The following is a 27,198-nucleotide window of genomic DNA, read 5'->3' as shown; positions in this document are numbered from 1 at the left end:
TTTTGAAAAAATTACTTTTTGCGTTTCTCTTTGTTTCGTCGTCCGTGTCTGTCGCGGGTGACCATGAACGGCCATGATCGATGACGACCAACTTTTTCAAAACTTTTTTTCGTAAAATCGCGATAACTCGTGATTTTTATAAGCAAATCCCTTATGTCTATATATCAATTTTTTTGTAATTGTCTGCTCTTCAACTTTATAGAACATTATTACACTCTAAAAAATAACCCTTCAATGTTAGAAAAAACACGAAATTTTAGTATGAAAAATTTTGTTCTAAATGAAAAAATTACCCTTCTGGGTCAATGTAGATTCGAAAAGTAAATTAAATTTCCCATAAAATGACATGTTCCAAAAAATTTTACAGTCGAGTAACGGAAAATGGGAGATTTTTTAAAACTTTTTTAGTGTTTTTATGAAAAATACGTTTTTCGGAATTCTGAGTACGTCATCAAATCGGGCGTCTAATTTTACATAAAAGTTCCTTTGACACCAAATTTCTATCTCATCACCGTTTCAGGCTGCAAATTATTGAAAAACATCTCTTTTTTTTGGGCTAGTGAATATTCGAAAATCGATATCTTGAGCCTACTAAGATAATAAGGTGCCATAAATCTGGGTTACAAGAGAGCTGTAATGACATTGATTGTTTGAAGTCCTTTTTTTTTGAAAATTGCAAAATACAAATTAAATTTAAACGGAATGGTAAGTGTTCAAAGAACCTCAACAAGAAGTTTTAATACAATTTTAAAAGGTATTAAAAAACATTGATGAACAAAATTATTTCAATATTCTCAAGTTACATGTTTTTCTCGATGAAAACGAGTACGAATCGGAAATGAATATCGGATTCTTTCAACAATTTCGGAAATAATTTTCTGAGTTACAAGAATTAAGTTTTATTATAGTTTAATTATGTCTACAGATTTATAAACATTTTCAACAGAACAACAATAATATGGAATGTTGAAAAAAATATTCTTGCTTCAAAATTAGTTTTGCGGCAACAAATATTATTATTGTTTTGAAAGTATCAATTTTTAATAAATCTTGGAATTTATTTTTTACTTATCCTTAAATTAAAAAACATTTCATGAAATGACAACATAACATTATTTTTTTTTAAACGAAATATAAAAAGTAACTTCATCGATAGTCAACTTAAGCCGTTGCAAATATTTTGCAAAGCTTGTACCCCCCCCCCCCCCCCCCTTCAACATTGGTTCGATAAATCAGGGGGCATAAAACATATTTTTTCATAAAACTAGAAAATGTCAATGGAAACAGAAGTTTAATCAACTCAACATAATCTAAAATGCCTTTTTCTGCATTGGTCGGAAATATGTTGCTTGTTTGGGCTCGTTTAACAATATTTTGATGTTTTATGAAATTACAATGTTCAGCACGAGTCTGCGATCAGCAGAGCAGCGAGTCAGACGTGCGTCCCTCCAACACCAAACAAGTGCTTAAAAAGTGCAAAAATGCCTCACGGCAAGAAAAAGAGGCGGTCCTCACCAGCAGGATCGGCAGATTTGAAGAAGCTAAAGAATGCCGAAGCGCTACCTGCAAAGCCAGGCAGTTTGAGCAAGGATGCTCGAAATTCGTCTGGAAACCAGTTCGCTACCCTCCCTGTGGACGTGAGCGAGAAGGAAGAATTTGAACGACGGGAGAAGTTGCCACCCATTTTTGTGAAAACATCGTCATCGGATTCGGTGCGAAAGTGGCTGACCGGGTTTATCAAATCTGGTGCTTTACGAGCTTCCATTCGCTTGTGTGCTGATGGACTCAAAATTCTGCTACCTACCAGAAAGGATTACAACTACGTTCGGGATTTTCTGAACAACACCAAGATTGAATACTACAGCCATGACGATCCAGGTAAACGCCCCATGAAACAGGTCCTCCGAGGCCTGTACGACATGGATGTGAGTGTGCTGAAAGAAGAGCTCAAAACTCTTAAGTTGAACGTGATCGAAGTCTTCAAGATGACGAGACACAACAAGGACATCAAGTATCGTGATCAACTGTACCTGGTTCATCTCGAGAAAGGATCAACAACGCCGTCTGAGCTGAAAGCAGTTCGGGCAATTTTCAACATCATCGTGACTTGGGAACGTTATCGTCCAGTACACCGTGACGTGACGCAATGTTCGAACTGCTTGCAGTTTGGGCATGGTGGAAGGAACTGTTTCATCAAGAGTCGTTGTGCAACCTGCGGAGGTGAGCACAAAACTCAAGCTTGCGAAACAATCAACGAGAACATCGAAGCGAAATGCTTCAATTGCGGCGGCGACCATTCCACCAAGAATCGAAGCTGCCCAAAACGTGCTGAGATTGTAAAAATTCGGCAGCAAGCGACGACGAGGCACCAACCAAATCGTCGCAAAACACCACCAGCATTCACGGACGTGGATTTTCCTGCTTTGGCGTCACCTGGAGCGGGATCTGTTCGAGTGGTTCCAAATCTGCAGCCATTGCCGTTGAATCAGCGGCAAAAAGTTGCAGAGAATACAACACCTCCAGGCTTCAGTCAGCAACCGAGGGAAAACCAACCAGCATCAACGGGTGAAGGCAGTAGTGACCTGTTTTCACCACAAGAACTTTTGAACATTTTCATCGAGATGACAACAACTCTGCGTGGTTGCAAAACTCGCCAGGAACAAGTAAGAACCCTTGGAGCATTCATCTTAAAATACAGTTCGTAGTTTACTCGTTCTAATGATTTTGAATATTTTAATGAATTTACATTTTTTAGTTTTAAGTTAGGATTAGTTGTTAAAGTGATTTTTTTCTTTTTTACCCAAATGTATTCGATTTAATGCAAAAATGTAAAACAATTCGAAGCAAATAAATGAATGTGAACAGTTAATAATAAAACGAAAAATACAATAAAGATGAAGAGCATTTAGCCATACCACTTAGAATGTAAATGAAATGTAATTATTATAAGAAAGTTCAATAAAGACATCTTTAATTTCAAAAAAAAAAAAAAAAAAACAATGTTCAGCACCGCAAATACTTTATTTTCTAAAAAATATCTAATTTTCGTCAATACTTAGAATTTTCTGGAAACTTATGATTGCAAAACAATTACAGGTGAATAATTCATTTTAAAACCCTTTTTTTCGTTTAAATGTTGAAACCATGGCTCGAAATTTCTTACTTTTACTTTTTATATTTTTTGTCGCTCCTTCGACTTTGGTCAGAGTTGAGGAAAATAAACTTCAAAAAACGGCCTTAACATGAATGTGTGTGTGATAATCACAGTGACTATCAAAGTTTTCAGCTTTTTTAAATCGTTAGGCTTGAAATCAAAAATAAAATAGTTTATCAAAAATATCAACTAACTTTACATAAGTTTAATTTTTAAACATTGGAAATTGAATCAAAAGTTTTATTGTTTTTTATTTACTGCCAGTTGTCGAATGGAAAAAATTCTGAAAAAGAAAATAGTTGATTTTTTTCAGCTATTCAACCAAATTTTAGGCATGCTTTTCTTTCATAAAAAAATGGAAATTTCAAAAATACTGAACAATCTTTTAAAATTGAAATCATAACAAACTTGAATTAGCAACTGAAAATTTATTTCCTAAATGTATAAAAAATCAAAATAAATCTGGTACTAAATTAGGCATCAACATATACTCAAGCACATTTGTCTCCTTAATTGTATTCAAAAAACCGAAAAAAAAACTTTTACTTTAAGTCATAAAAAAATATAAAGTTGGGATATTTTTCTTGCACCTATTTTTTAATGAAATTTCCACATTTTTACCTACAACTTTTCCGATGCGACCAAAACGATTAGAAAAATCCTTAGATCCGGGGTAACATGGATAGGATTTCAATTTATTTTTGGCTATTTTTTCCAACTGGTAGAGTTTATTTCAAGCATATTTTTTTAAACATGTACAGGGGTAGGCCACACAAGGTCTATGGGCTTTTTAGGAAAAAAAGATTTTTAAATAATATTTTTAAACAGTTGCTTTGGAAATTCTTATTTTGAATTCCAGGGTGACTAGTAATTTCTACTTGTTGAATTCAGTTTGAAACTGTGTCAGTTTGTACAACAAAATTTTAACAATTTTCCAAGACACAATTGCCACAAAAATGATAAAATAACTTTAAAAAATTGGAAAAAAGTTGAGTTTACAAAAAAATGATTTCATTTTTTTTTGCATTTTAACCCATCTTCAAAGCACGAATCAGAAAATTTCACATGTTATAATAATGTTCTTCTACTGAAAATGCCTGTAAATCAAAAAACATATATTTGGAGACAATCATTATCTCGATTTGCTAAAAAATTGTTCAGAGAATCCGAAAATACATTCCGTTTTCGGAATCAAACTCATATTCATTGAATGAGCTATGACACCTTGAGAGAATTTTAACAATACTATTAATAAACAGTTTTGTAACTTTAGCTCAACATTTTTTTAAATTTCAAAAAAAAATATGAAACATTTTTCTTAGAGTACTTCGAACACTTCTCTGCCACGAAAAATATGATTCCAAACTATTCCGTACGTATTTAACTTGTACTCTTTATTTTGCTAAAAAAAAATAATCTCAAAACAATCATAGTCACCCGGTTTGCGGTAAAAAAAAAGTGTTGCAAAACCTTTCTTCAATTGAAATGACAAATATTAGTTGTCTTTTTGATCACTGGAAAGAAGAACTTTTTCACTGATATAAGCTGAATAATGAAAATCATCAAACTATGTCTAGCTAGATTACTCAAATAAAGATTAGTGACTATCAAAAGAAAACTGTGAAACTTTTCAGCAATGTTCCACTGCAAATTTCCACAAATTAAACACCAACATTCTTCCGTGATTCAACTGCCGCACAAGTAAATTATAATTAATTCATTCGCTCAAATTTACGGCTTGCTTCCATAGCCTTTTTTTTCTTCAACTCCACTACTCATTTTCTCCACCCACAAACAAAAAAAAAACGAACCACAAACTTCCTCTATCTCTCATCCCTCAGCTCAATATGTTCATCTTTTCCGGCTTTTCCCGTCCCACCCACGAAAGCTCCTCATCATCATCAACAACTTGTTTGTTTATTAAAAGTTTTCCTCCCACTTGGCCTGTGCCTTAATTTTCCGCAATCCCACCCCCTCCCATTTTCTAGCAAATTAAAGCCAAATGTTTTGCTTCTCGGAAAATGTCTGCTCGCTCGTGTCTGTCCGGGAATCATCAGCAGCCTTCGAGCCTGCCACTGGCAAGAAGTGGAAAAGATTAAACATAATTTATACCGATTTTCTCACCACCCACACCAACACACCCCCACACTATGTTTAAACTTGCTTCCACGTGTTGGCTCATTTGTTGAAAAGGAGGGGGGAGAAGATGGGTGAAGTCAGATTAGGGAGTTGCTTTACACCTGGTTTTTCGCGCCTCCAAGAACGTTACAGTCTTGCGTGAGGGGATGGGGGGGTTGGAGGTCGAAATCACTTCTCAGAAATTGAGTGGAGAATCACGAGCAGGTGCTTCCGGTAGTAATCAGGATGAAGTGGTAAAGTGCTTGCTTTAAGGGTGATTTCGCTGTGGTGACATGTGTTTGAAGAGTGGGGATTTGTAAACATTAGAAAATATTAAAATTTGAAGGAGGAGATTAGAATAGAATCAAAAAACATGTAAGGACCAGAAAATAAAAAAAATAAAGAAGAGAAAAGATGTAGGATTGGACAATTCTGAAAAAAAGAGTAAAAAAATAGAAAAATAAGAAAAGAACAATTATGCAAAAACAAGAAATGAATTAAGAAGGAAATCGAAACTTTAAAATGTATCTTCCTACAAAAACAAGCCACTTTATCAATCTTGAAATCCCCACAAATCAACACCCCCCGCGGAAGACGCGCTACTTAATGAGACTTGCGCAAATTAATTAGAACTCACATAATTCAGCTTTGCTCCGCTGAGAAAACATATTTGCGTATCAAAGTCTTGCATACCAAAAAGCAACCTTTCTCGTATGATCATCCCCGGAGACCTTCCTGTGGAGGGCTGGTGGTGGGGAAAACTAAATTAACGCCACCTGATTATGAATAAACTTTTCGCACTATTTCAGATTACGCGTCGTTTTCCATCATAAGCTCTCTCTGCTCGTCGTTTCACTTGCTGAAGGCCACAAGCCGGTAACGAATATGAGCGCGTTGGCATTTACCTGCAGAAACGAGCTTTTCAGAGTGGGGGGTGTGTATGAATGCGATTAGTCAACGTCAGAGGAACTAATTAACGTGTGTATCCTGTCGGATATGTACGACGACGACGACGGTGACTACGAGTTGGAATGTCTGGTCTGGTCCTGTGCTTGTTTGTGGTGCAGGTCTACAGAGCCTCAAGGGGAAAGTTTTCACCGTGGTAGGGAGTTGGTTTGGTGTTTTGAAGGTGACTTTGAACTTATTTTAGACACTTGTACAATTGAGACGCTTAAACTGTTGAACACATTTGAGACGATAGAACTTCTAGCACGAGTTTCTCGAAAATTTCAGACGCTAAATCTGATGAGACGCTTAATCTGTTAAGAATCCAGAACATTTGACATTTTTCAAATGATGAAACACCAATTCATTTGAGATGCTGACACAGGTGAGACGCTTAACACTCAAACGCTCGGGTAGTCATTTGACCCCTATTTTTTTCTTAAACATCTCATAACTTTTGGTAGAATTGACCAATTTGGATGCTTCCGGATGCAAAAGATCCAGATTTGTCTATATTTTGAACTGTCAGATGGGGGACAAATATGGTCCACTATTGCCTTAGATATTCCGGATTCCGTTGGGGTACCTCGACCCTCCTACTTGGGGTTTAGGCAAATATAACAATTACTTTTTCACAGAACAATGCCGGAAATTATGCAATACTTGAAGGCATCATCCTAATGCATCATCATGCATAGATACATGACATGGTCAAGACCTTCGGGCACCGGAACAGGTTCCAACCGGAAACGGTTCACTGAGCTGATGTAGATGGGTCCCCAACTGGAACCGGCTCCGGTGCCCCGTAGGAATTAACCATGTAAATTATTTTTGCTGGATGATGTATTAGGATGATGCCTTGAAGTATTGCATCATTTCCGGCATTGTTCTGTGAAAAAGTAATTGTTATATTTGCCTAAACCCCAAGTAGGAGGGTCGAGGTACCCCAACGGAATCCGGAATATCTAAGGCAATAGTGGACCATATTTGTCCCCCATCTGACAGTTCAAAATATAGACAAATCTGGATCTTTTGCATCCGGAAGCATCCAAATTGGTCAATTCTACCAAAAGTTATGAGATTTCTAAGAAAAAAAATAGGGGTCAACTGACTACCCGAGCGTTTGAGTGTTAAACTGTCAAGAATCTAGAACATTTAAATACCCCATGTTTTGAAACACCATTTGAGATTCCAAAAATATGCGTCGCTTGAACATTTGAGACGCTCGAAAATTTAGAAATTGCTGAGATTTTGCAACATTGGAAACCATAAATATTTGAGACATTTAAATGAACTTCTTGAAAACTCTAGACGCTAAAACTGATGAGACGCTTAAACTGTTAAGAAGCAAGAACATTTGAGATACTTCAAATGATGCAACGCCAATTCATTAGAGACGCTGAACTGTTGAGACGCTTAAACTGTTAAGAATCAAGAACATTTGGGATACTTCAAATGATCCAACACCAATTCATTAGAGACGCTGAAACTGTCGAGACGCTAACATTTTGAGTCACTTGAACATTAAAGACGCTAAAAAATCTAGTAATGCTGCAATGCTGTAACATTTATAGCACGAAAAAATTTGAGACGCTAAAATGAATTGCTTAAAAAAATTAGACGTAAAAACTGATGAGACGCTCAAACTGTTATGACGCCAGAGCATTTGGGATACTCCAAAGAAATAAACACCAAAACATTTGTGACGCTGAAACTGTTAAGATGCCAAACATTTGATTCACTTGAACATTTGAGACGCTGAAACTGATGAGAATGCTCGAAAATGTGAAATGCTGATTCATTGGTGACATTAAAATATTTGAGACTCTAAAATGAGTTTCTGTAAATTTTAGACGCTTAAAGTACTATTGCGCCAGAACATTTAAGATTTTTGAATTTGTGAGTTAAGAGATCAATTGAGACGCTGAAACTGTGGTGACGACAGAACATTGATTCACTGAAACTGTTGAGATGTTCAATATTTGAGTCAACTGAACGAAAATGAGAAACCAGAAAAATAATCAAACACTGGAATTTCTGAGAAACTATGACTTTCGAGACTATAAAACACTCGAGTAGATTGAACAATTGAGACGCCCAATTATTTTAGAAGCAAAGACTATTGAGACGCTGAAACATTTGAGTTATTAAAGTGTGAGACGCTAGAATGTTTCAGGCTTGAAACTCACCAGAAAAATTGCCTCCTGGCCGAAGACATTTGGATGCTGAAACTGATGAGATGTTCAAACTACTGAGCCGCTTTAATATTTGAGATGCCAGAACATTTGAGACACTCGTTCATTTAAAACGCTGAAACTGTTGAGACTGTAGAACATTTGATTACTTGAATCTGTTGAGACGCTCAAATAATAGTGATGAAAGAATGTATAACACTTTGACATTTTAAACTATCAATTATTTGAGAAGCTGACTATTGAGACGCTTAAATATTTAGGACATTGAAACTGTTGAGACGCCTGACTATTTAAACAAAACTGTTGAGACGATCGAACATTTTATGCACAAAAACGGTGGAGACGCTAAAATCTTTGAGACGCTTGAATATGGAGACGCTTAAACATTAGAGGCACTGATTATTAGAGAAGCTGGAAATATTGAGACGCTAAAACATTCAAACCAATAAACTGATGAAACCAGAAACGCTAAAGCTTACAAGATTCAGAAATTGAAGAGATGCTCAAACTGCTAAGGCGCTAAAATGTTTGGTATACAAGAACCTGTCAGACACTTGTTAATTTAAGACGCTGAAATGGTTGAAACGAACATTGAGACGCTAACATTTTTAAGAATCTAAAAAAAAAAACATTTGAGACACTCGTTTATTCAAGACGCTTAAACTGTCGTGACGATTAAAAATTTGAGATGCTAGCCTATTAAGACATTTTAGTCACTCAATTTTATGAGAAGCCGAAACTATTGAGACGCTTAAACATTTGAGAAGATGATACGGATGAGACGCTTAAACTGCTGACCCGCAAGAATATTTAGTATGCAAGACTTTGAGACGTTAGAACATTTCAATATCTGAAACTGTTATGATGCTAAAACAATTGAGACGCTAGAACATTTTACTCGAATATTTGAGAAGCTAAAAGGCTTGAGACACTTAAATATTTAAGAAACGTTTAGGAAATTGTTGAAAAGCAAGAACATTTTAGGCTTTGCACCTTGAGACGCTTAATCTTATGGAACGCTGTACTAGCTGAGACGCTACAATGTTTGATCCAATGAAACTGTTGTGACACTAAAACTTATGATACACTTCGACTGTTCCGACGCTAGAGTTGCTTTAACATGCGAGCGCTGAATCACTAGATATGCTCGATCATTTATGTCGTTTAAGACGCTAAAACATTTAATAAGCTAGAACATTCAATTAACTTAAACCGTTGAGACGCTAAAATATTTTAGATTGCAGAACATTTGAGACGCCAAATCATATAAAACGCAGACATTGTTGAGACGCTGAAACATTCAAGAAATTCAAACTGCTGAGAGGCCAGAATATTTCAAATTTTGCAACCTGAGACGCTAAGACAAATAAGGTGCTTAAAATGTCGAAAAGATAAAATTTAATATTTGAGACACTAGAACTTTTGAAATGCTGAAAATGTGTTGATGAAACTCTTGAGACCCAGAAACATTTGAGAATCTCTAACTACTGAGACTCTCAAGGAGACGCTAGAACATTTGAGATACTAAACATTTGAAGTATACAAATTGAAAAATTATAAACTTGTAAAGACAAAATATCTAAAACGTTCAAACTTCTGATACGCAATAATATTTGAGCCACTACAACTGTTCAGACGCAAGAATATTTGAGACGCTGGTAAGACGCTAAAACATTGGTGATACTAGAATATTTGAGTCGTGTGAACTATTGAGACGCTAAATAACGACTACTGAACGATTGAGATGCTAAAACTTTTGAGACTTTTAAACTCTCGAGACGCTTAAATGGTTAAGACACTATCACAATTTATCAGTTAAAAAATTTAGTTATTTAATAAATTGTGAAACTAGAACATTCAAAAATCACCATCCATCTTCTTCTTCCAAATTCCCTCAACTCCACAGTGCGCAACTCTGTCAGGCTCAGTCAAACTCCCGAGGGCCATCAAACTGTGCGAATTCCATGCCCTCTCTCCCCCCGAAAAACCGTTCTCCTCGTCATCCTCATCATCAGTTTGTTGTCATTCGCACCCACCAGAGCGTTATCAATTCAATTTCGGCACCGGATTTGCACCATATGAGTACCCCCGTGTTTGTGATTCTGGGTGGTGGCGGTAGTGCGGGAGTTGTTTGTTTTCGGTTACCATCAGTGGTGGTGGCAATGTTTGTCCCACCAGGGATGATGAAAATACATACTAATTACCAATTTCGACTGTTTGTGTGTGTGTGTGTGTGCTCACAGGTATTTGCGCTTGTACGTGTACTTTTGGAAATTGGAAAAGTTGATTAAAGTTTTTCGAGTGTGGCTGGTATCTCTTTGATAGCGATTTTGTTTATTCTGGTGTTTGTAAATGGGACAAGAAATGTCGTATTGGCATCTGAGTGTTTGTTGATTCAGTTGTTTTTAAAACTACCTTCAAACATAGTTTAATGAGTTTGAAAATCCCAGCACTAAATAAACAGTTCTCTAATTGCCAACCCCTAAAAACCAAAATCATAGCCCTAAAACTCCTCAAAATCAAATTATACCACCAGTTAGGCTTCAACACCCACTTGACGCCCTGCCCAAGTTCGAACATCCGGCCATTAATTATACACGCAAAATAATTCCACCCTTAATTACCGAACCGACCGTCCCCGTTCCGCTTGAACTCCTCCCAGCGATCCCCGAAGCCATCCCGCAAGTCGCACACCACAAGGCAAAAATCGACACGGCCGTCCCACCCTTAAAAAAAGAAGCCAAAAAGGACCTTTTCCACTTCTGTTTATGCGGGTGAGAGTAAATCATGACACTTAATTTTCATAATTTGCCGTTCGTTAGGCCGTGATAAAAGAGCACTTTATCTGGGGACTCCCTGTTTAGTGTCCACTTGTAGGCGTCCCACCCTGTCCCATCTGCCCCGGTGGAAGAGGCCACTTGAACAAACTCGTACACACACTCGCTAGGTTCTTTGCTTCTTGTGGAGGAGACGAGTTGAAGACCCGGAGTGCTTCTTGTAACAAGTTGTTCCACAGCTGCGACCCTCGGGGTAACCCTCGGGTGACCAAAGGGTTAGTTTTGTCTCAGATATTGAAGAATTTGTCTCAACTTTGTTTTGCCTTAAAATAATTCTTTTGTTTTAAAATTCTAGCGATTTTATTATTTTAGACCTCAACATAATAAAAAAAAAAAAAACGTTAAAAACTGAGTGTTGTCCCAGCTTAAATCGTAATGTGCCATTTTGTACAAGTTTGTCTCATTACTTTCGTTAATCAATTCTATCTTTTTTTTGTGTCTCATTGCAATCTATGTTTTCACATTTTTCGACTCAACAATGTCCCAACTTGAACCACAGGATGTCCGTTCGTACAAGTTTGTCTCAATGTCCATTTGTTCAACTTTTTCTCATCTTTGAAATTGTTTTTTTAAATTGGACTAAACATTTTCTTTTTTCTTCTTCTTGAGAGATATGCAAGGGTTAACCTACAAAAAAAGAAGCCTTCCACTATTCCGGATAGGCCTGCTCCTCTCAATGAACAGCATAGTTCCGTTATCAAGGCAAACTCAAGCACAACACTGTACTCAAGGATTCAAGTCATGTACTGGAGAGTTCCTCCTACCCTTCCTTTCCGTTAGTCCGTTGAGCGAGAACTAAAAAGGACAAAACTAGCCGTTGCCTTGGGTTTCATTCGGCATTCTGTACACGCAAACCTATTCCGGTGAACGTTGGATGCTCAATCGCCGCAGCCCATCCGATGTTCACAATTTTGAACATCAGATGTTCAAAGCTTTACAAAATTTACCAACACTACCACAATCTGAATCATACGATAAAGATTTTTGTCTTAGTGTGCGTTATTTTGCACACCGTCTCTCAAATTCTTCTTTTTACTTTTTAAAATAGCCTGCCGCCTACTCTTCTTTTTCAACCAGATTGACGTTTCTCTTACTTGACGTTGTCCGTTTTTTTTCGCACGTCTGTCGTAGTCGGGTTTCACGGAGTTCCGTGGACGTTCGCGGGTTGTGCTTGGCCAACAGCGGTTCCGATTGCCCCGGTTGTGTGGTTCGTGAGTGAAGTGCTTGAAATATGCAGGTTGGTCCCGGGAAACATTGGCTGGGAGTGCCAGAACGAGCTAGTGAATGTTTGTGTTTTTTGGGAAAACTGTTTTCTGACTCAAAACTTTCCTAAAAATTTCCTCCTTTTTCCAGCCACAGCAAGAGGTAGATTTTTAGAACCAGCTTTGAGCGAAACGGAAGCTTTCCAATGGCACCGAGGGACGCGCGAAACAAGGGCGGCCACCTCACATCACGTACCACGTACCTTCTGGAAAAGCGCGTTTTGCTGACGCACATTGCCGTCCGGAAGCACCAAAACCGGAAACATCCGGTCATTGATGTGGACATGTTGCTAAAGATTTCCACCTCGAAGAACAACAAAAGTAAGTGTCCTTTTAGATCTTGAAATTCGTTGTTTTTTAGTAAGACATGGAAGCTTTTTTTTGACGACTCTCCGAATCACTTTGTCCTTATCCCCGCAGTAAAAGCGATCAACAAATCGGCGCGGACATGACCGCGCGCACTGGGCTCTAGATTGCGGAGGAGATCAACCCCTGCAGAAGCAGCGACCTGCCTCGCGAGTTCGGTATCTATCGCCGCTGGTTGTTCCGACTATGCCTGGTCATGTGAAAGTCTAGTCCGGCACCGGAAGAGTTGAGACTCGATCTCCAGCACGGATTTGATGCAAACTATTTCCTCGAAGGAATCCAATGGAAATCTCTACGGCGACGAAAACCGGGTTCGCCCGTGCGCCACCACTCGTTGAGACCATAAACATGATCAGAAAACTCGCCATCCAACAGATATCGTAGTCCGTTGTTATTAACAGTCCTCCCAGTTCAGTCCGCAGCCGATTCAATTGCAAAAAAGAAGAGGTGCTGCGGTTGGAGAGACGGAAGTGCATTATTAATATTAATTTTTTTTAATTTTTTTCCTCAGTTTTTTTCTCTATTTTCTTCTTTCTTTGCTTTCAGTATCACATTACTGAATTCGTGAGACTATGGGCCACAACTATGCCTCTCTCTGATGCAGCCTGGTGCCACCCAACTCCAGCAGCCGCAGCTGGCCAAACAGTATCCTCCACGTACTCGACGATGCGCTTCTGGAACTAGCCCACGTGCAGCGGACGGTCCCAGCACAAGAAGGTACACTTGACTTTATTGCTCTTCCAGCTCTCGTGGACGCGTCCGTTGACCAGCGTGTGCTTCTTTGGAAACAGGCCCCTGGGACACCTTCCGGGAACTCCGTGATGTCCCCCATTTACACAAGTTGCTGAACTGCAGCGAATCCACTAAATTTGAACCTCTTATATATTTTTTTTTCAGTTTTATTCAAAAAGAATTCAAATTTTAATTCCAGACCAACCAGAACCGCTGGCAGCATGGCTGCAACGTTGACTCGCTGTTGTATCGTGGACCAGAACCTGTGCTGGTGCTGAACATCCTGAGGGAGGTCGAGAAGGATATTCCCGGACTAACGGATACGACCACGCCGCGCCGTCTCGGACCGAAGCGTGCGAATAACATCCGCAAGGAGGAAGCTGTGCGTCAGTTTGTGGGAGAGCGCCCGCTTCCGGAGGAGGACGGCATGCAGACGAAGTTCAAAAGCACAAGATCCATCGTCTTATCACGCCGGTGGTGCTGGAGCGCAAGAGATCTCGTCTGGCCATCAAGAAGCGTTGCGTTGAGTCGCGTCCGAGTATATGAAGGTGCTGGCCCTGCCCCGTTGGAGCATATCTGCCGCCGGACCGGACCGTTGATAAGTGAATCGCGCAGCTCAGTCGGTTCCGAGGAGGAGAAAAACAAGGCCATTGTCAAGGCTGCCGACAAGGTGACCGAAGCTACCAAGAAGCGCGACAAGGCCAAGACCGCCAAGAAGTCCGAGACCGGTAAGGGACCATCCATAAACCACGTGGACACTTTAAGGGGGGGGGGGGGGTAAGCGATTGTCCACGATCCATACAAAAAAGATATTTTTTGTATGGACAGTTGTCCACGAAGGGGGGGGGGGGGTTGAGATTCCCAAAAAAGTGTCCACGTGGTTTGTGGATGGTCCCTAAGAAGACTGTTACCGGGGACAAGAAGGAAAAGAAGATCGCGAAGAATAACGGAGTTGTCGGAGCCAAGAAGAGGAGAAACAGACGTACACTGAAAGAAAGGCGCATAGCAATATCACATGTATTACACGTGAATCTGCCCCATTCGACTTTGCTTGTGATTATCACGTGGAAATCACTTCGAAAATTCTAAACGCGCGACGCGGTAAATTCAAAAGCAAAACACGTTAACCTCATGTGACGATGCACATGAATTCGCAATGCTTTTCTCATTAATGTCAAATGGTTTTGTAGTGTAAATCGAATGGTTTTCCATTGTTTTTCAAATGAGCAAAATAATGAGAGGGGTTTTCTTATCATGTATTTATTTTTTGTTACGGTTTCAATTATAAATAGCTTTTATTTCTATTTTTTATTTAAATTACATAAATCACACATTTCACTTCACTGGCTGGCGTTGTGTTGATCTACCGGGAAGTACGCCCTGCCGAACCGGAGAATCACCAAGGTCAGGTCGTTCAGGAACGGGTTGAAGCTGGCTGAGAAAAATGGCACAAAGACAATCATTTTGTTCTTCTCGATCCGGCAGCTCGCGGATCCGTATTCCGCCCCTGTTTTTCATGATGAATCTAAAGAAACACCGGCACCACTTGCACCACAGCTTTGGATCAGGATCAGGAGCAGATTCCGAAGACGACCTCTGGCCGGATCCTGATCATCTGGAAAAATAATAAAAATTAATTTAAAACAGCTCTATTGTTTATTTTGATTTTACCTACCAAGAGCGCACAATTATTAAAAAATAATCTCAGGAAGTTGTCTAAAAGAATATTTATCTCCGCAAAGCAATTTTTCCACCAGCATCGTCCGTGGCCATCTTACTAATGGAGAGTTTTTCGCCACTCGCATTCAAAAACCAAAACATTTAAATCTAACGTGTTTTTCACTTCAAAATCAAAGGAAATGTCGAATGGGGCAAATCGATATGAAATTCATTTGAATCTGAAGTGAAAAGCAGGTGAAACAAGAATGAATGATTATTCGCTTATGATCAGCTGGTTTCAAATGGTTTTCAAGTCCATTTGATATGTAAAACATGTGCGGGTCAAAGGAAAAGCACGTGATTTTATGGTGTAGATTTTTGGAGACTCTCACGTGGAAAAACACTTGAGATTGCTATGTTGGTTTCTTTCAGTGTAGTAAAGAAGTGAGATTTGGCCTTGCGGTTTTCGTAATTTGATCACAAAATAATACACAATAATTTAGAGTTAGAAAACCTACCAACTAAAATCAATGCAACAACGTTATATTTCCTGTTAAAGTATGTAATAAAACAAAAAACTGCTTGCTTTTTTTGGTCCCGTATTCTTCTGAGGAGGAATATTAATCAAAACATATTTTTTTATTGCTTGAACACCAAATAAAACTAAGTTAGGCTTAATTCAATATTCAATGCATAGCTTAGTTTTATTTATCGTGTTAAAGCAATAAAAAATATGTTTTGATTAATATTCCTCGTTTTAATTGATATTTTCGTTCATATTTGGTTTGTGTCCTGGGGGAATAAATCCATCTAGTGGCGAAAAGCGGTACTAGCCCAGTAGCGGCAATGTATGGTGGCGCCGCCAGTGGTGAATAGTGAAAACAACCAAAAGCTGCGCGCGGCGACACGCACACAAACAAATGAACTGTCAAATTTCTAAAAAAGCAAGGTGAACATCGAATGGGCATCGCGCTTTGAACATCGGATGTGCATGATCGATGTTGATCATTCGATGTTCAAAATTCTGGTACCAATGCTCATAAAATTCGCATTGGCGGTTTTGCGTGTATAAACGAGAAAACATAAATATTCCAATAAAGCTGTTGCTGGACAGTCTCTCCCTCTTTGTTGAGATTGTTCGTGCGGAAAACGTTGAATCTGGAAGAAAGTCTGCAGTTTTGGAGATGTGCTTTAAGATCCAAGATTCAAAATCTAAAATTCAAGATTTGCTCTAATTTTTGAAATTTTTAAACAATTTTTAAATATAGCAGGAAATGGCAGCAAACTATTTATAACGTTTCGTAAAATTCAACCTGAATTCGATTCTATTTGTGTAACCAAATCCATGCCAAACAGTGAGAGCATAAAAGCTTTTCCCCCTTTTTCATTTACCATCTATTTATTCTATTTCCGAAAACTTGCTCGAATAATAAAACCAAAACCAAATCGTTCTACCGCCAGTTTGGCGCGCACGAACGGAAAATATTTGAATTCTGCTCCGCGCTAACTTAACTGGCCCGGGTTTCCGCCAAAAAACCGCAAGGACCCTCTGCTGTGGGGGTTGAAAAAGCTCCTGCCACGAAGGCTTTCGCTCCCAGTGGAATGGCTCCCCCTCTCATTTGCTGCATACCGCGTGGGCAATTGAAGCTTAAGGGGGTAGGTTAGAATGAAAATTAAAAAGTAAATTTAATTCGAAAATGTTCAAACTTAAAAATTACACTTCAGTTAAAACAAAAATTTTCGATTTTACAATTTTCAATTTTTTTATTTTATATTTTTCCAATTTTTAAATTTTCTGATTTTCCAATTTTCCAATTTCCAATTTCCAATTTCCAAATTTCCAAATTTCCAAATTTCCAAATTTCCAAATTTCCAAATTTCCAAATTTCCAAGTTTCCAAGTTTCTAAGTTTCCAAGTTTCCAAGTTTCCAAGTTTCCAAATTTTCATATTTTCAAATTTTCAAATTTTCAAATTTTCAAATTATCAAATTTTCAAATTTTCAAATTTCCAAATTTCCAAATTTTCAAATTTCCAAATTTCCCAATTTTTTAAATTTCCAAATTTCCAAATTTCCAAACTTCCAAATTTCCAAATTTCCAAATTTTCAAATTTCCAAATTTCCAAATTTCCAAATTTCCAAATTTCCAAATTTCCAAATTTCCAAATTTCCAAATTTCCAAATTACCAAATTTCCAAATTTCCAAATTTCCAAATTCCCAATCTAAATTTCCAAATTTCCAAATTTCCATGTTTCCAAATTTCCAAATTTCCAAATTTCCAAATTTCCAAATTTCCAAATTTCCAAATTTCCAAATTTCCAAATTTCCAAATTTTCAAATTTCCAAATTTTCAAATTTCCAAATTTCCAAATTTCCAAATTTCCAAATTTCCAAATTTCCAAATTTCCAAATTTCCAAATTTCCAAATTTCCAAATTTCCAGATTTCCAAATTTTCAAATTTCCAAATTTCCAAATTTCCAAATTTCCAAATTTCCAAATTTCCAAATTTCCAAATTTCCAAATTTCCAAATTTCCAAATTTCCAAAATTTCTAAATTTCCAAAATTCCAAATTTCCAAGTTTCCAAATTTCCAAATTTCCAAATTTCCAAATTTCCAAATTTCCAAATTTCCAAATTTCCAAATTTCCAAATTTCCAAATTTCCAAATTTCCAAATTTCCAAATTTCCAAATTTGGAAATTTAGAAATTTTGGAAATTTGGAAATTTGGAAATTTGGAAATTTGGAAATTTGGAAATTTTGACAATTTTGACAATTTTGACAATTTTGACAATTTTGACAATTTTGACAATTTTGACAATTTTGACAATTTTGACAATTTTGACAATTTTGACAATTTTGACAATTTTGACAATTTTGACAATTTTGACAATTTTGACAATTTTGACAATTTTGACAATTTTGACAATTTTGACAATTTTGACAATTTTGACAATTTTGACAATTTTGACAATTTTGACAATTTTGACAATTTTGACAATTTTGACAATTTTGACAATTTTGACAATTTTGACAATTTTGACAATTTTGACAATTTTGACAATTTTGACAATTTTGACAATTTTGACAATTTTGACAATTTTGACAATTTTGACAATTTTGACAATTTTGACAATTTTGACAATTTTGACAATTTTGACAATTTTGACAATTTTGACAATTTTGACAATTTTGACAATTTTGACAATTTTGACAATTTTGACAATTTTGACAATTTTGACAATTTTGACAATTTTGACAATTTTGACAATTTTGACAATTTTGACAATTTTGACAATTTTGACAATTTTGACAATTTTGACAATTTTGACAATTTTGACAATTTTGACAATTTTGACAATTTTGACAATTTTGACAATTTTGACAATTTTGACAATTTTGACAATTTTGACAATTTTGACAATTTTGACAATTTTGACAATTTTGACAATTTTGACAATTTTGACAATTTTGACAATTTTGACAATTTTGACAATTTTGACAATTTTGACAATTTTGACAATTTTGACAATTTTGACAATTTTGACAATTTTGACAATTTTGACAATTTTGACAATTTTGACAATTTTGACAATTTTGACAATTTTGACAATTTTGACAATTTTGACAATTTTGACACATTTGACAATTTTGACAATTTTGACAATTTTGACAATTTTGACAATTTTGACAATTTTGACAATTTTGACAATTTTGACAATTTTGACAATTTTGACAATTTTGACAATTTTGACAATTTTGACAATTTTGACAATTTTGACAATTTTGACAATTTTGACAATTTTGACAATTTTGACAATTTTGACAATTTTGACAATTTTGACAATTTTGACAATTTTGACAATTTTGACAATTTTGACAATTTTGACAATTTTGACAATTTTGACAATTTTGACAATTTTGACAATTTGACAATTTTGACAATTTTGACAATTTTGACAATTTTGACAATTTTGACAATTTTGACAATTTTGACAATTTTGACAATTTTGACAATTTTGACAATTTTGACAATTTTGACAATTTTGACAATTTTGACAATTTTGACAATTTTGACAATTTTGACAATTTTGACAATTTTGACAATTTTGACAATTTTGACAATTTTGACAATTTTGACAATTTTGACAATTTTGACAATTTTGACAATTTTGACAATTTTGACAATTTTGACAATTTTGACAATTTTGACAATTTTGACAATTTTGACAATTTTGACAATTTTGACAATTTTGACAATTTTGACAATTTTGACAATTTTGACAATTTTGACAATTTTGACAATTTTGACAATTTTGACAATTTTGACAATTTTGACAATTTTGACAATTTTGACAATTTTGACAATTTTGACAATTTTGACAATTTTGACAATTTTGACAATTTTGACAATTTTGACAATTTTGACAATTTTGACAATTTTGACAATTTTGACAATTTTGACAATTTTGACAATTTTGACAATTTTGACAATTTTGACAATTTTGACAATTTTGACAATTTTGACAATTTTGACAATTTTGACAATTTTGACAATTTTGACAATTTTGACAATTTTGACAATTTTGACAATTTTGACAATTTTGACAATTTTGACAATTTTGACAATTTTGACAATTTTGACAATTTTGACAATTTTGACAATTTTGACAATTTTGACAATTTTGACAATTTTGACAATTTTGACAATTTTGACAATTTGACAATTTTGACAATTTTGACAATTTTGACAATTTTGACAATTTTGACAATTTTGACAATTTTGACAATTTTGACAATTTTGACAATTTTGACAATTTTGACAATTTTGACAATTTTGACAATTTTGACAATTTTGACAATTTTGACAATTTTGACAATTTTGACAATTTTGACAATTTTGACAATTTTGACAATTTTGACAATTTTGACAATTTTGACAATTTTGACAATTTTGACAATTTTGACAATTTTGACAATTTTGACAATTTTGACAATTTTGACAATTTTGACAATTTTGACAATTTTGACAATTTTGACAATTTTGACAATTTTGACAATTTTGACAATTTTGACAATTTTGACAATTTTGACAATTTTGACAATTTTGACAATTTTGACAATTTTGACAATTTTGACAATTTTGACAATTTTGACAATTTTGACAATTTTGACAATTTTGACAATTTTGACAATTTTGACAATTTTGACAATTTTGACAATTTTGACAATTTTGACAATTTTGACAATTTTGACAATTTTGACAATTTTGACAATTTTGACAATTTTGACAATTTTGACAATTTTGACAATTTTGACAATTTTGACAATTTTGACAATTTGACAATTTTGACAATTTTGACAATTTTGACAATTTTGACAATTTTGACAATTTTGACAATTTTGACAATTTTGACAATTTTGACAATTTTGACAATTTTGACAATTTTGACAATTTTGACAATTTGACAATTTTGACAATTTTGACAATTTTGACAATTTTGACAATTTTGACAATTTTGACAATTTTGACAATTTTGACAATTTTGACAATTTTGACAATTTTGACAATTTTGACAATTTTGACAATTTTGACAATTTTGACAATTTTGACAATTTTGACAATTTTGACAATTTTGACAATTTTGACAATTTTGACAATTTTGACAATTTTGACAATTTTGACAATTTTGACAATTTGACAATTTTGACAATTTTGACAATTTTGACAATTTTGACAATTTTGACAATTTTGACAATTTTGACAATTTTGACAATTTTGACAATTTTGACAATTTTGACAATTTTGACAATTTTGACAATTTTGACAATTTTGACAATTTTGACAATTTTGACAATTTTGACAATTTTGACAATTTTGACAATTTTGACAATTTTGACAATTTTGACAATTTTGACAATTTTGACAATTTTGACAATTTTGACAATTTTGACAATTTTGACAATTTTGACAATTTTGACAATTTTGACAATTTTGACAATTTTGACAATTTTGACAATTTTGACAATTTTGACAATTTTGACAATTTTGACAATTTTGACAATTTTGACAATTTTGACAATTTTGACAATTTTGACAATTTTGACAATTTTGACAATTTTGACAATTTTGACAATTTTGACAATTTTGACAATTTTGACAATTTTGACAATTTTGACAATTTTGACAATTTTGACAATTTTGACAATTTTGACAATTTTGACAATTTTGACAATTTTGACAATTTTGACAATTTTGACAATTTTGACAATTTTGACAATTTTGACAATTTTGACAATTTTGACAATTTTGACAATTTTGACAATTTTGACAATTTTGACAATTTTGACAATTTTGACAATTTTGACAATTTTGACAATTTTGACAATTTTGACAATTTTGACAATTTTGACAATTTTGACAATTTTGACAATTTTGACAATTTTGACAATTTTGACAATTTTGACAATTTTGACAATTTTGACAATTTTGACAATTTTGACAATTTTGACAATTTTGACAATTTTGACAATTTTGACAATTTTGACAATTTTGACAATTTTGACAATTTTGACAATTTTGACAATTTTGACAATTTTGACAATTTTGACAATTTTGACAATTTTTGACAATTTTGACAAGTTTGAAAATTTTTACAAGTTTGAAAATTTTGAAAATTTTGACAATTTTGACAATTTGACAATTTGACAATTTGACAATTTGACAATTTGACAATTTTGACAATTTTGACAATTTTGACAATTTTGACAATTTTGACAATTTTGACAATTTTGACAATTTTGACAATTTTGACAATTTTGACAATTTTGACAATTTTGACAATTTTGACAATTTTGACAATTTTGACAATTTTGACAATTTTGACAATTTTGACAATTTTGACAATTTTGACAATTTTGACAATTTTGACAATTTTGACAATTTTGACAATTTTGACAATTTTGACAATTTTGACAATTTTGACAATTTTGACAATTTTGACAATTTTGACAATTTTGACAATTTGACAATTTGACAATTTGACAATTTGACAATTTGACAATTTGACAATTTGACAATTTGACAATTTGACAATTTGACAATTTTGACAATTTGACAAAATAACGTTGAGTTACCCCTTAACCTCGAAAGTGGGTGGTTTTCCATTAATTTACCTCCCACCACTCACTTCAAAAGTCGGGGTGGGGGCGATCCAGAATTGTGGTTGGTGGCTTTGCTGGCAACAAAAACAGGTCGAGATGGAATTAAAACACTTGCGGTTTGCTAGCCACAGAGATTACTGTAGCAGCAACAGTCAGTGGGAGGTGGTTTGTGGGAGGGGGTGGTAAAGAAAATGGGTTGCGGTGGGAAATGCGCGACTTTTACCGGATTGCAACGCCCGATGGTGAGCGTTGATGAGGGGGAAAACAACAGTTGAAAGAGGTTTCCCATTGTTCTGGGAGCTGCATTTGAAAAGCTTTAAAATTTTAACGACACTAAATAGAGGGAGAGGGATTTTTTCTTTCTTTTGCGGTGGCATTGAAATTTATGACCTCTGATTTCAGTGGAGTGCTTTTTCAAGTGGAAATTCATCAGCTTTGAACAAAAAGCTCTCATCTTAAAGCACAACGAAACGTCTCTGTCGCTTGGGGCTTTGAACAAATAAATCCCACAATTTTCAAGGAATCGCACTTATTTACAACCGTGTGTGCTTCCAGTCGAAATAAACTCAAATTATCCCAAATCGATTCCCCTCGGAAGAGCACGCCCAGCCCAGATTGTTCCCCGAAACCCACATTAAAGATTAAACAGCGTCTCCACAGCAGTTTTTCCACCTATTTTTGGCATTTCCGCCCCTGCGATTTATGTTGTTTGCCCTGGCCAGCACTCGCAGCTAATCCTAAACCTCAATCGTCTTCTCTCCCCTGAAAAACACAAAACCCCTGGCCAATAGAAATTTATTTTTATTACCTTTCGATCTCCCCGATAGCATGCCGGAGGTCCAGCGTTGCAATTCCCGGGTTTTCCCGAAGGGACGACGACGAAAAAATCGTAAATTTTCCCTTTGTTTGCCAAGAAGGACATCGGTGGGCCAACTTCTTGAAAGTGTGGACCTCAAAACTGACGGTGGTCACATGTGTGTGATGTGACCTGGTGCCAATTCTTGAGGCTGCTACCAGCAGCAGCAGCGGCAGTTTGGCGATAAAAATAAGATGAACTGGCGCAAATACAGTGGTGGAGAGTAAATAGAGCCATTTTGGGGGAGAAATCCAACTAGCAGTGTTTGTACCGTTTTTTAATATTTCTCAACATTTATTTATAAAGAGGCGTCAAAACCAGAGATCCAGGGACAACTCTTATCTCAAATAAGAAGCATTCCAGCAATATATAGAGCGAAAAGTACTTTTAAACGATTGAATTCCCTTAAGAGGCTCGTAAATTTTAATGGTTTTCCCAGGGCCCAGCCAACCAACCGTCGTGTCAACTTGAGGCACAGGGAGCAATATATACTGCTGTCCTCTAGAAGACTTGGATGGTCAGCAAACAAACCACATCTGATCTGGTCAGTTTTTTTTTGAAGGATGGTTGTGTTTTCGTCTTTTTGTTTTAAGACTGTATTTTGAAACATATTTAGACGTGCAAGACTCTTTATAAGCAGTCAATTTAAAATTATGATTTTATTGTGTCCATGTCTTCAAAAGCTTTAAGATTGCCACTTTTGATTTCTTGTAACAAATCAAAGTATAAAATATTACCTTGTAATTTCCTTCAATTTTACTAAAAACACCAAATAAATCCAAAAATCTCTTCCAAAAGATCAGGTTTTCAATAATTTACAATTCAATTTTTGTATGGAAAGCTGTTGAATATGTATTAAAAGTTGTATGGACGAACCAATAAGTTATTTGAGAATCTAGTACCTGTTGTTATAAAACATCCCAAAAATTGCTGAATCATGTTTCAAAAAAGGATTGTACCTTTTCGATTGGTTTTATATTGTAAAAAAAACTTATAAAAACTTTCTGAAATGTTCGAAAGCTCATGAATAGCTCAAACAAAGCCAATACTTTTGAAGCAAGTTTTTTTGTTATCCTGTCTTTGATCAATGTCATAACATTTTGTTTAATACTGTCCGCAAAATAAACAAATTAAAATAAAAATTACTCAAAAATTATATAATAACCAAATTGTGGTGGCTTCAAAATACAATCCTGTGTTTTTAAAGAAAAAAAAAAAAGGTTGAAAAACATATTTTTCTAAGCTTTGAATGACACTCATAACACTTTTGAAATCAGGATTTTATGCCTATTTTTTATTAATTAATAGTTTAATTGCTTCAAACTTACCTAATATTTCTAATAACTCAAAAGAGCAATTATCTTCGAAATCAGATGATTTCGACAATTTTTATTTAATTTTTATTTTATTGGCTCAAACTTTTTATAGTAACTTTTCTAAACTTTTCAAAAACATTTTTTTTCACAAATGGTCACTCAAGGTCTTTTTTTTAAACCGAAAAACTGCAAATATTCTACTGAAATCAAACTTTTGGTGGCAGAGAGAGAAAATAGAGTGAAAATTCATTTTTTTTATAATAAAATAAAGTCAAATAAATTTGAAGCATGAAATGTTTTTATTAACAAAAATCACTATTTTACAAAAAAATTTGACAATACTTCCTTATGACTCAAATTCAAAAGATAAAGATTACAAAATTCCTTCAAAAGTTAAAATTTTTCGAATGTCTACGTACAATTTTCGTATGGATAGCTGCCAAAATTGTATTGAGACTTGTATGGGTGAACCAATGACATAAAATGGCTTCTTTGGTCATAGGGAAGGCCCTCACAAAGTTTGAGCCAAATAAAAAAATAAAGAAAATAAAAATGGTCAAAATCGGTCTACACAGCAAAAAAAAGTTGAATTTTGGAATGTTGAAAATTTGGTAGGTTGAATATTACCTCTTTTTTTGTTTAATATTACTTAAAAAATGTGTAAAAATGTGAACCTGATAAATATTCATCAAAAACTGATGAAAATTCATCATTTTCAGGGATAAAATTAATCATTTATTTTGCCACAAAATCTGTCACCATTTCCTGATGAATATTACCATCATTTTTTTTTCTGTGTATTTCGTAGAGAATTGCTCAAACTGGTTGAAGATCTTATTTAATTGTATGATCTAATCTTATCAACTACAATCAATATCAACCATGATGATGGTAACCAAAAAATACATTTTTGCAATTCCGTCGTGAAACTATTTACTTTTCCTGTCATTCTTGAACGACGAAATAGCCTACTTTTCTGTACCAAAAATAAAAGAATCGAATAGCAACACTTTTCAAAATAAATGCTGAAAAGTTCTACTTTTCAGCACTGAAATGGGTGCTGAAAAGTTGAACTTTTCAGCACTTGTTTCGAAAAGTAACACTTTTCAACATTTTTTTGATTTAAACGATTTATTGACAAAATACAAGAAAATTTGACTTAAAATTTCACTCAATGGGTGTTTTTCGGAATTGCAAAAAATGTTGTATGGAACTCGTTGCAAAACTTGATTTTTTCAGCACTCGACGTATTTATCCAACTCGGTGAACCTCGTTGGATAAATGTACGACTCGTGCTGAAAAAATCCTCTTTTTGCAACTTGTTGCATAAACTACTATTAGCATTATTAGTTTGTCCCGCCATAAAAAAAAAATTGTAAGCAGTTTATACAACAAAACAATTAAACTATTATCAAAATCTGTTAGAAATTTTTGATTAGATTTTTTTTTCGAATAAAAATTATTTCGACATTTTTAAATCAACCTCAACACTTCTTTTCGACTACAAATGTTTTAAGAGGTAATTTTAAAATTAAGAAAAATTTTTATTCGAAAGATCCTTCTACTTCAACAACAACCATTACAATTGGTATACTCTTCAAAACACCTTTAAGAGATGGTCAAGCATGGCATTTTACAAAAATAATCATTGATTAGTTAGTACTTGAAATCGGTGAATGATTTTATTTTATTTTATTTTATATTTTAAAAAATAATAAAAAGTTCGATTTTTAACCATAGTTTTGGAAATTATTATTTATTTCTTTAAATTAACGGGACTGAAATTTTTTTGTCATTTAAACATATCCAAAAATAAAAAAAAGCTGCAAAAAAAAACTCACAATTTTTTTTTGTGCGAAAAGCCAAATAAAGCCACTTCCAGCTTTCAGCTCTCTCAAATATTTTTTTTCAAAATTTTAAAATAAGCCCTAACATTTGATGTAATTGAAAATCAGTGATTTAATCCTTTTCAAATGTTAGGTCTGATTTGGAAATTTTTGTTAATATTTTTGTTGAACAAAATAACGGTCGATCAGAAAATCCATTTCTAAGATACAGTTTTTTTAATATTTGGCTAGTTTTTTGCTGGGACAGCTGACAAAATTGTGTGTAGATTTGTATGCAGGGTTAACAGGTAGCCAAATAAATCTGAGAATGTCGGATTTTGAAAGTATCAGCAAGAATAAAAATGTACACTTTTCTGCTTCTGATTTTCAAATATTTCTCAGGATTATAATTTTGAAAAAGTTAATCATTTAATAAAAAAATAAATGATTTTTTGATTTTTATTCATGACTAAGTGTAAGTAAGATTATATTGTAACACAAAATTCAATTCAAGTATTTTTTTAACTTTTCAATTCAACCATCACCTCGATTCCCTTTCCCTTTTTATGATTGTTAGGTTTTTGAATAATAAATTTTGACAGAATTTTATTTGACCTTGGGCAGACTTTTACAATTTAGACATGGCAACCCTGCTTTTGTTGTCAATCATGATGAAAAAAGTCTTCTTTGGTAATTTCGCTCTGTCAATAAATATATCGAAAAATGTTAATTGAATTGAAAATTTACTACAAATTGGACGAGCTTCAAC

The 27,198-nt window shown here is 34.4% G+C and overlaps 1 protein-coding gene across 1 annotated transcript in view; it reads left to right on the top strand.

Moving 5' to 3' along the window:
- The window catches only part of LOC120421281 (lachesin-like), a 329,464-nt gene that overhangs the window by 164,739 nt on the left and 137,527 nt on the right, over positions 1-27,198 (top strand). The gene's annotated exons all lie outside the window — the stretch shown is intronic.

The sequence above is a fragment of the Culex pipiens genome, chromosome 2 (genome assembly GCF_016801865.2).
Source record: "Culex pipiens pallens isolate TS chromosome 2, TS_CPP_V2, whole genome shotgun sequence".
NCBI classification, from domain to species: Eukaryota; Metazoa; Arthropoda; class Insecta; order Diptera; family Culicidae; genus Culex; species Culex pipiens.
This window is presented reverse-complemented; position numbering and strand designations above follow the sequence as displayed.